The following is an 11,500-nucleotide window of genomic DNA, read 5'->3' as shown; positions in this document are numbered from 1 at the left end:
CCTCCCCCAATTACCAGGGAAGAAAAAACCACGCTGAGTCAGAAGCAGTGTTAACCATGAAAGCGCATCAGATCTCTCTGCTGATCTCTGCTGATCTGATCTGCTGATCTGATCTGCTGTTCTCTCATGTTCTCTCTTTATTGCGTCAGACAATTAGTTATATACTGTTGGGGTAGGAGAAAGTGGGAACTGGGAAGCTAGCCAATAGGAAGAGGGCCTCTGTGCTACCACTAAGGGTCTGGGTGGGGCTTTCAGGTACTGGGCAGGACAGGTGCAGGAAAGCGCTGCTGCAAGACCGGCAAAGCTGCGGGGGGCTCAATAGAGTCACGTACACAGAGATGCCTTAAGAGAGGTATGCAAAGGACCGAATGCCTGGACAAAGACCTTTAATTGCCGCTGAGCCAGAATCAGGCCTCAGAGATGGAGGTCAGGCCCCAACAGGATTACATGGTGGTTCAAAGCCAGCCTGTGCAGCGAAATCTGTGAGGCTCACAATTAACCAGTAGAAAGTTAGGTTGTGTGTGTGGTTCAAGTGGTAGAACGCCAGCCATGATCAAAAGTGAGTACAGATTTATGTCATACCACAGAAATATGTGTGTTTCTCAGAAATAGATCAATTGATAGATGGAGGGATATATAAAAGTTGATTTACTCTTCACAGCAGAAATGAGTAAATACCATCCCCAAGGAACAAACTTAGCAAGCAGTCTTAGCAAGATTCTTCTTCATGAGTGTCTGCTTAGTTTCCTTTTCAAGTGGACAAATGCTTTCATACATAGCCTAGTAATATTTATACTAAAGTGCTCTAAAATTATTATCTCCTTTTAATTGTCAAAAACATAATTTTTGTACTGTTGATGTGCTTAGCAAAGTTTATACAGTAGACTATTTTAAAAGATGTGTGAGATGGGACATTGGAGCTGGGTGGGAGGAGAGAGGAGAAGAGCAAAACCTGTTGGGTGCAAGATCTATCTCCAGCAGGCATGTTCCTAAGACACTTACTCCTTTAGTCTCATGGATGACGTAGAGAAGGTTGAAAAGTATATACTGCCATCAAATAGTGTATGTGTCATGGGAAATTTAACACAGACGCTCACAATACTTGAAACATTTAGGTGCCAAGGTAGATGAATTAAATGTAAGCTGAAGGTAAAAAAGAAATGAAGCTCTTAATCACTTTAAGAATTTTATTGAATATTTTACTGATGTATCTGCAAGTCTCGGCCAGCTGGCCCTAGTTAAGAAATATCAAATGCAGAACTCTGGACTCAGGCAGAAAGAAGTGTAGGCCAAGTCTGTGGTCCATGCCTTCAACTCTGTCCTTAGTTTCTGAATCATATTTAGTAGAATGGGTAACTGTAGTCTTCAATTTATTATTTTTTGTGAAGAGCTAGAAGAAAGGAGTTCAGACTCCAGACACAGATACTAAGTCCATAAGGAGATACTAGTTACCTCCATTTGATCATTGCACATTTTGTATTTGTATTGAATTTTCATACTGTACCTTGTAACTAGGTATACTTATGTGTCACTCAATAGAAAAAGTATAGCAAGAATAATAAATAGATAAAAGGAATTTTAAGATTGTTTTTGATTCTGGGTTTTTTTTTAGGTTTCTTCAGCATAAGGTTATTTCTCAGAAGCACATTCATTAGCTCTTCTGTGTGTTAGTTTGGGTGTTTTCCCCGATCATCCACCATAAATACATAAGGCAGCACTAAATTGTATGTGCCCTCCAGAGCTAGTATTTTGAAGGTCAAAAAGTCCAATTCTGACTATACCCAATTCCCAAAGGATTCTACAAATCAAGTCTGTTTACTTCAAAATAAAAAGAAATGCAGGCTGTGAAAAGAGGGTAGTATATATTATAAAGGAATTATTTGGGGGAGAGTCAAGTCTTCTGCAGTCCTTATGCTAATGATGAATTTTGCTTGATGTGCTTCTTCTATCCTAGCATTGTCTTTCATTTCTGTTTATTTCACTGCATCTGTTTCCCTTCCAGTTATACTTCAGGTTTTATACCATCCCTTCCAACACTTATTCTAGCTATCTTATGGCTATTTTATTTCCATTCTAATGAGGAAGATACTGTTTGATGATCAATTTTATGTTACTGCCAGTTTTGTTTTTACTGTGTGTTGTGCTCATTGCATTTCTGTTTTTACCTTTCTGTCTTCTTGTTTCTCATATATCCTTTCACTGTGAGGAAGAAGTAATAGTTCATTTTCTCCCTTAATTTGTTCCAAGGTTAAGTTCACTACCATTATACTTTGCATTTAAAATGTTACCAAAAGCCATGTACTAAAGGCTTAGTTAGAGCTGATGGAGTTATTAGGAGATGGTGGAAATTTTAGTTAGCTGAAGTAAGTCATTTGAAGCCTGTCATGGGAGGGAAGATATCTCTAGTCCCTTTTATCCCTGTCCCTTCTCTAACAGCCATGATGTGAGCAGCTTATCTGCCATGTGCTCCCCACCGTGATGTTCTGCCTCATCCTAGACGAAACACCAGATCTAAAGTGCCATGGCCGGAATCCTCTGAAACTGGCAATCACAAGAAACCTTTCCTCCTTCCAGTCGGTTGTCTCAGATGTTCTGTCAGTGATGGGAAACTAATCATACAATCATATGCAGTGTATTTTTCTCTATACTCTTTGTCTTGAGCTTTCCTGGACACAAGGTCATTGGCCACCCTAATCATACCACCACTCTCTTCTTGTACTAGTTCCCCCAGACCCCTAATATATAATATGTTCCTGACTTTCTATGAAATGTGTGTTCACAGTCTCTCTCCTCCCTCAGTCTTGCTTATTGTTTATGTAATGGAATCAGCTGCTCATCTACTTCTGATGGAAAAACAGTACTTCACAACTTTATTTATTTATTTATTTATTTTTTGCCAGTCCTGGGCTTGAGCTCAGGGCCTGAACACTGTCCTTGGACTTTCTCAAGGCTAGAGCTCTACCACTTGAGCCTCAGCACCACTTCTGGCTTTTTTCTATGTATGTGATACCGAGGAATCGAACCCGGGTCTTCATGAATGCTAGGCAAGCACTTTAACCACTAGGCCAAACTCCCGGCCCCAGTACTTCACAACTTTAGGTTTGCTTTTTCCAATTCAGTGATGTGTGTGTGTGTGTGTGTGTATTTCCCTCACATGTGAAATCTAGAGTTTAAAAATACATTAAAATAGAAGGAAGACCAGGGTAGATAGCAAGATGCAAGCGGGGGATACAGAGAGGGTGATAGATGGTTGAATATGATTAAGGCACATTGTATACATGTGTTAAAATGTCATACCCAGTGTTTCGGACAATATATGCTAATTTTCTTTTTTAAAAAAGAGATTTTCATGGAGAACTAAGTAATAGACCACTAAGTAATAGACCACTTTGCTAAAGTTGGTCTAGTGAAGTTCCAGAAAGAGATGAACCCAAATTCCAACATCAACCTACCCACCAACATGAGACTTCTCCCTTTACCTTGCAGAAGTATGGGACACAGTTCCTACTGAAGTTTGACATTTTCTTAATGTAGAGAGTTATACTCATTTTCTGGCTTTCAACTTTCCCTTTTTCCTTTTCCCACTTCAAGGTAATGAGCCTTGAGTTCATAACACCTTCTGCTTCAAGGTAATGATCCTTAAATTTCTTTCTCCTTCTGATTTTCAAATTTTTCTCCAATGATTTTTTTCTTTAAGGAAAACAAATGTTCTTTATTTGTTGGACTCTCTACTTGCTGCAATTAAAACTTAAAATTAATAAATATTTGTGACGAATAACCACACTTTAGGAAGTGGTTATATTTGAGAATAATGCCTTCTCTAAAACCATTTTTTTCTGCTTTGCCCCTGGGATAATCCACAGGAAAGTGACACAGTGATGAAAAGAGATTGAGCTGCCATTCAATAACGCCTACCACCACACCCCCTTCTTCCATCTCAAGGATGAAGTGACATTATTTATGGTATTTTGCAATAGCACTCCAGATTTAGCTCCAGAGGGCTGAACTTTATCTAAACAAGTTCTTTTGTCCCAAGTTCATGTTTATAGTAGCATAAAACACCCATAAAAGCAAAGGAAAGGCAACAAATGATATCTTTGAAATATCATAGGGAATCTTGGCAGCAGTAAAATGTACTGAGTCTTCCAACCAGATATAAAGTCTTTCCTCAAAGCAATGGACAGATTTACTGGGTTAGTGATGCTGATTAGCTTTTAAAGGGGACCACTCAAAGAGAAACCCAGAGCCCTGTGGAGAGCATTCCCTTAGGAAATAAGGGACTAATGAGTTGAAGCAAACCTTGCTTTACAGTATTCTTATTTATTTCCTTTTTAGGTGTTGTGTAATTTAGGATTATTAGATGTTATAAACTAATGATCCAAGAACTCAAGCCTGTCTGAAGAGTTTGTTTCCTAAAAGTATCATACGTCATAATAAACCCTGTATTTCTTATTTTTCTTATTTTTTGATAAAAGGACTAACAGGCAATAGAAAGCCAACAATTTCACAAAGCAAAAATCTTGTTGCTAAGGGAAGACATTCTTTTTTTTTTAATTTTTTTTATTGTAATTAGTAAAAGGGTTACATGATATTTGCCAGATAGAAGGTGCATTAATTCACATACATTGATACCCTTTCACATGTCTTGCTACCCATTTCCCGCCCCCCCACCCCCCATCCGTCTTGGTTTTCCCCCCTTCCCTATCAAATTTTAAATATCCAAATACAAATAAATTCAATATATCAGATAACAAAGTGAGATACTATACCAATATGAGATAACCAAGGGACAGCAAAGGAGATGGGAGACAACATAGTACATTAAGGACAACAATCATTCATTATATGGCTTTTGTTTCAATATCCTGGAGGTCCTTTCAATTAGCTTCACATTATATGGCCTTGTGTATCAAGATTTTGCTCTATTGCAAATCTCTGCTAGTAGAGCCCAAGGTTTCTACTGATTATGACGAATGAGGGAAACCATTGAGCCTAAGTTCCTTTGAGTCTGGCTTACTTCACTTAATATGATTTTTTCTAAGTCTTTCCATTTCCTAACAAATGGGCGATGTCATTCTTTCTGACAGCAGCATAGAATTCCATTGTGTACAAATACCACAACTTGTTGATCCACTCATCAACTGAGGGACATCTAGGTTGGTTCCATATCTTTGCTATGGTGAATAGTGCTGCAATGAACATTGTTGTGCTAGTGTGTTTAGTATGCCCTTGTTTCTGGATGGTTGGGTAAATGCCAAGTAGTGGAATTGCTGGGTCATAGGGGAGTTCTATGTTTAGCCTTTTGAGGCACTGCCACACTGCTTTCCATAGTGGTTGAACGAGTTTGCACTCCCACCAACAGTGTAGTAGTGATCCCTCCTGGCCACATCCCCTCCAGCATCTGTTGTCATTCATTTTCCTGATCCTGGCCATTCTAACTGGAGTGAGGTGGAATCTTAGAGTTGTTTTGGTTTGCATTTCTTTTATGACCAGAGATGTTGAGCATTTCTTCATGTGTCTATAGGCCATTTTTGTTTCTTCTTCAGAGAAGACTCTCTTTAAGTCTTTGGCCCATTTTTTAATGGGATGGTTGTTACTTTGGAGGTTAGTTTGGAGTGATTCATTTTTTTGAGTTGTTGATATATTTTAGATATGAGGCCTTTGTCCGTTGTTTGGTTGGTAAAGATCTTCTCCCACTCTGTAGGCTTCCTGATTAGTTTACTAGCTATGTCCTTTGCCATACAAAAGCTCTGCAGTTTAATGCAGTCCCACTTATCCAGCCTTTCTCTGATTTGTTGTGATTCTTGGTCCTTATTAAGAAAGTTTGTACCTGTGCCAAGGAGGCCTAGTGTATCTCCTATTCCTTCCTGTAAAGTTTTCAGTGTGTCAGCTTTTACCTCCAGGTCTTTGATCCATTTGGAGTTAATTCTAGTGCAAGGTGACAAAGAAGGATCCAGCTTTAGTTTTCTGCAGGTGCTTAACCAGTTCTGCCAGCACAACTTGTTGAAGAGGCTGTATTTCTTCCATTCTATTTTTTTGGCTCCCTGTCAAAGATTAGGTGGCCATAGGTCTGTGGTTTAATATCTGGGTCCTCAGTTTTATTCCATTGGTCTTCAGGCCTGTTCCTGTGCCAGTACCAAGCTGTTTTGAGAATTATAGCTCTGTAATAGAGTCTAAAGTTTGGAATTGAAATTCCTCCAGCGCTGTTCTTTCTGCTAAGAAGTGTTTTTGCTATACGGGGTCTTTTATTATTCCATATGAAATTTTGGATTGCCTCTTCTATTTCTTTAAAGAATGACATTGGGATGTTGATGGGTATTGCATTGAATTTGTAGATAGCTCTTGGCAAGATTGTCATTTTCACAATGTTGATTCTTCCAATCCAGGAGCATGGGAGGTTTTTCCATTTCCTTAGTTCTGCTTCAATTTCCTTTTTTAGGTTTTAAAGTTTTCGTCAAAAAGGTCCTTTACATTCTTAGTTAAGCTAATTCCTAGGTACTTTATTTTCTTTGAGGCTATTGTGAAAGGAGTTTCTTTCCTGATTATTGCCTCATTCCTCTCACTGTTGGCATAAAGGAAGGCAGTTGATTTTTGAGGGTTGATTTTATAGCCTGCTACTCTTCCAAAGCTTTGAATCAGCTCAAGGAGCTTGGGAGTAGAGTCTTTAGGATTCTTTAAATTCAGAATCATGTCATCTGCAAAGAGGGATAGTTTTATTTCCTCTTTCCTGAGGGAAGACATTCTAACTTTTATGGATTTGGGACTAATTCCATCTCTTATTTTACTTTATTCATTTAAATAATGTTGTTAAATTTTGAAGATATTCCCATTCTATTCTAGACCTTTCGAAAATGAAGGCTTACATCTAATCATGCAAGGGTCCAGTGTGCTCTTGCAGAATGTAGTAAACAACAAAGGACCTACAAAAGTACCACTATTCGTGTCACTATTAGGTTTTTGTTTTTACCAAGAGCAAAAGACTTAAGAGCTACTTGGGCACACATGAGAAATTTGCTTTTGAGGCCTTATCTGTCTTTGAAGAAAACTTCTGCATCATATATGTATATTTATATGTATATCTTAGGCTGAATATTTTTACATTCTTGTATCTGTAGTACACCAACTTAAAATATATATTGTTGGTACTTGAGATTAAATTCAGAGTTCACACTTGCTCACAAAGTGTACTATCATCTGTGCCATGATCTTAGCACTTTTTGCTTTAGTTTTAAAATAGGGACTCATTCTGTTGCCAGGGCCAGCCTAGATTTCTAGCCTTATAACTGTACTTCCTGTATAGCATGGAGAAAAGATAAGAATCAGCATACTGGGTTTGTTTCTTGAGATGAGGTCTAATGTTTTGAGAGGGTTAGTCTTGAACTGTGATTCTCAGGAACTATGTCTCTAAAGTAGCTGGTTTAGTAGCTGGTATGTGACCACTGGGCCTGGTCACATAGTCCTGCTTTAAAAAATGGAAATAATAGATATTTGGAAAACATGGATGGGTTAAAATACTTTGTGGTCAGAGGATGAATGAAGTCATCTTGTGTATTGTACACATAAGATAGTGTATAACACAAGATACCAATAACTTATAGTGAAATTTAAGGAACTCTGAAATTTTTCCCATCTTGAAAAATTTAAATACTCAAAATTAAATTCGAAATTATAAATAATAAACTTATATTCAGGACAGAGAATACAAAAAGCTATATAAGTTTATCTGATCCATGCAAGGGAAAGGGAATCACAGAAAGAGCAAGACAAAGGATGAACTAATGCAACAATAATACTCACTTGACACTATATTGGAACTGAACTATATAACTTGTGGGGGAGGGGAGTAGGGTGTGGTAAGCTGGAGAAATTGAGGAAAGGGTTGGTAATAGTGTTTAAAAAGAAATGTACTAGTTACCTTACGTATGTGACTATGACCTCCCTGTTCATCACCTATACAAAAAGATTTTAAAAAGAAAATACAAGTAATAATTTCTCTTCCACAAAAACACATTGGAAATGTCATATGCTCTAACTATATTGCTTTTTGAGTTTAAAAATTCTTTTTTTAATTTTATTTTATTGTCAGGATAATGTATAGAGGGGATACAGTTACATTTGTCGGGTAATGGGTACATTATTTCTCCAACCCTGATACCACTTCTCATGTTTTTGTTTCCCTGTCTTTCCCCTCACCCCCTCCTAATCATCTTGTTTTCCTATTCCCTTTCCTATTTCAAATAAACAAATAAGCGTATATTCAGTCACACACACACACACACACACACACACACACACACACACACACACGCACAATGTACCAGGTAACAAAGTCAGACAGTAACCAGACAGTAACCACATGAGATTAACCATAGTGTGAAAAAACACTATGGCTCAAGTGGTAGAGCACTAGCCTTGACCTGAAGAGTTCAGGGACAATGTCCAGGCCCAGAGTTCAATCCCCACAACTGACAAAAGAAAAAAAAAAAGGAAATAAAAGGAAAGAAGGAAGGTAGGAAAAGAAAGACAGCCTTTCTTCTCCTTGACCACTAAAAAAGAAAGAAGTAGAGGATTCAGAAGGGAAAAGATGAAGGAAGGGATGGTAAGGAAGAGAGGGATGAAAGAAGGGAGAGATGAACAGATAAACAGAAGCAAAAAGTATAAAAAGGAAGGAAAGTAAGGAAAAAGGACAATCAGTTGCTTTTATAACCTATTATTCCCCAGAGGACTCATGGGTCTATTTTTGAATTTACCTGTCATTAGAATTGAAACTACTACTTTTATTAATAAGTCCAAGTAAGTCAACTAGTAAGAACCAGAGGGAGGAATGATGGTGAAATTGCTTATGCAAACTCAATCATGTTCAAAAAGGCAATGGCAATGGTTTTAGCTTTGTGAAAATAAATGCTCTGGCAATCCTTGAATCTAGTACCATTTCACTATTGCCATGGTTTCCCCCCTCATTTCTAAGGTGTTTAGACCCATTGAAATAGTACCGATAGCAAGTAGAAAACCAAAAGAACAGATCAAATTGTACCCTTTTGCTTTGGCCTTTTCAAAACTCTCTAAGACCTTCTAATGTTGTTTCTCCATTGTTTTTCATGCAGTCTCACTGAATTGAACCATAAAGTCAGCCTCTTGATGCTGAATTAATAATGTATATTTTTTGAAGTCTATTGAATGACTAAGAAGGAGAAAAGACAACCAAAATGTCCTCTTAATTCTTAATGTCTGGCCATGTGCCATGTTTATCTGAGATCATCCTGAGTGGGCCCATAAGCACTCAGTTGCTATGTTAGCTGTTAAGTACCCCCATTTTATCTTCAGTAGATTGGTGTTCTACTTTGTTCTCTGTTCCTTTGTGCTGGATAGACCATCTGATGTAACCATTCAAGTTTTCCAAACTGTGGGTGAGGGCTGGAAAGAAATTACGTGATGCTCATAAAAAAAGATCAGGAAGTAGCAAAAGAATAAGTAGAAGAAAAAAAAGAAAATAAGCAACAATAATAACAACAAAAAAGGCTCTGGTCTTTTCATGCACAGACCCCATGAGTTGGAAGAAGAGTCTTGAGAGGGTAGCAAAGGGTAGCAAAACATACTGTGGGATACAGAAATTATAGCCATCAACATTTCCATCTTGTCAGAGCAGTTCATCTCTATGTTGCTGATGGAGTCCAGCGAGAATTAGAAAATAATGATTTTTTTCATGTCCTTCAGCTTCAGAAAGACTTGGGGATGGAGAGGGGGCAGGAGCAAACAAAGAGTAGAGCAGCTCAGAGTAGAAATCAGAAGGCAACACATCTTTTTAAAAAAAATCAGTCTTCATTCAGTTTATTTATTCATATATTTATTTTTAGTTTTATTGTTATTATAAAGGTGATATATTAAAGGGTTACATTAATATATTTAATGATTACATTTCTTTTGGACAATATCACCCTTCCTTTGCACTCTCCCAGGTTTTCCTTTCTTGTCTATACCCAACTTCATCAAATACCACTTAACACCAAAAACACATGTAGATCCAAACACATTAACCAAACATGCCACTGTTGCCTCTGGATAGATCAACATGGCAAAAACTCCACAGAGAAACTTCAGAACTAAATAATCTCATAGCCCAACTAGACTTAACAGACATCTAGAGAATAGTCCACCCAGTAACACCAGAACATAAATTCTTCTAGGCAGCATGTGTATCATTCTCCAAAATAGATTACATTTTAGGCCACAAAGCAAATCTGTCCAAATTCAGAAATATTGAAGGAATTCCCTGTATTCTCCAGACCACGAGGGAATAAAATTAGAGGTCAACATAAAAAGCCACCATAGAAAATCCTGTAACTCATGGAGACTAATCAACACATTGTTGAATCACCAGTGGGATCCTAAGAGGAACACATCTTTACCCAGTGTTCCCTATGAAGAAGTTCAGTCTTAACGCTTTTTCTACTCCTGCCACCTACTGGTCTCACAAAGTGGCCTTGGGAACCATTGGGAACAGATTCTCCTTTCTTCAAACTCCTCCCCTTCTTCACCAGTCCCTGTCCCTGTCCCTGTCCTTGTCCCTGTCCCTGTCCCTTTCCCTTTCCCTTCCTTTCCTTTCCTTTCCCTGCCCTGCCCCCCACCCTACTCCCTTCCCCTCCCTCCCTCCCTCCCTCCCTCCCTCCCTCCCTCCCTCCCTCCCTCCCTCCCTCCCTCCCTCCCTTCCTTCCTTCCTTCCTTCCTTCCTTCCTTCCTTCCTTTCTTCCCCCTCCTTTTCCCTCTTGTCTTCTCTTTCTTCCCCACTCCCATCCTGGCTTTTTAATTGTTATTTTGGAGATGTCCATGATACCAAGGATTTCTCTACCTGGTTGAATTATGCTCTTCTACATCTCAGCACAAGCGTGAAGCATAGTTCCCTGGTTCCATCTGAAAGAATTTTTTTTAATGACAAAATTTATCCACAGCATATTCTGTGGATGTTTATTTGAATAAAACATATACGTACATTTTACTTTTTGACATATTAACTTGCTTGCATTATATATTTTTTTACCATCTTAGAGAACATAAATTGTTATCTTTGGCTTATGATTGACTAATACACAAATTCGTGCTCTTACCATTTCACAAATAAAACTGGAATGTAGAAGACTGAAACTCTATCTTCTTCTTCCTTGCTTTTTGCCAAATTGTAGCCTGCACTTAAGTTTCATGTGCAATCAAATAGTTATTTACACCTGTCAACTCTTTCAGTTTGTGTCTTGCTTTTTTTTTTTGCCAGCCTTGGGGCTTCAAATAGGGACCAAGCATTGTCCTTGAGCTTTCTTAAAGGTCATCTGAAAAAATGTTGACTAGATATGAAACCGAGTCATATGTAAGAAACAGAATATCTTCTATTTTGGCTGGTTCACTGTGGTTGAGTAGGTAAGAAACAAGACTAGAACGACTAGTTAAGGAAAAGATACAGAAGGCCTCTTGTGACAGATTGAGGAGCCTGAACTTTCTTCCTAAATAACTT

At 38.1% G+C, this 11,500-nt stretch overlaps 1 protein-coding gene across 4 annotated transcripts in view; it reads left to right on the top strand.

Annotated features, from left to right (window-relative positions):
- Window positions 1-302: 302 nt before the first annotated feature.
- The window catches only part of Sema6d (semaphorin 6D), a 764,305-nt gene continuing 753,107 nt past the window's right edge, over window positions 303-11,500 (top strand). For 3 of the 4 annotated variants that reach the window (XM_090358471.1, XM_090358472.1, XM_090358468.1), the window contains exon 1: window positions 303-559. The gene's annotated coding sequence lies outside the window, so the exon portion shown is untranslated. The remainder of the gene's footprint in view (window positions 560-11,500) is intronic. The other variant, XM_090358473.1, reaches the window with a different exon arrangement.

This window comes from Megascapheus bottae, chromosome 25 (genome assembly GCF_031878675.1).
Source record: "Megascapheus bottae isolate mThoBot1 chromosome 25, mThoBot2.hap1, whole genome shotgun sequence".
Lineage (NCBI taxonomy): Eukaryota > Metazoa > Chordata > Mammalia > Rodentia > Geomyidae > Megascapheus > Megascapheus bottae.
Note: the sequence above shows the minus strand (reverse complement) of the source record. Positions and strands in the feature narration are given on the sequence as shown.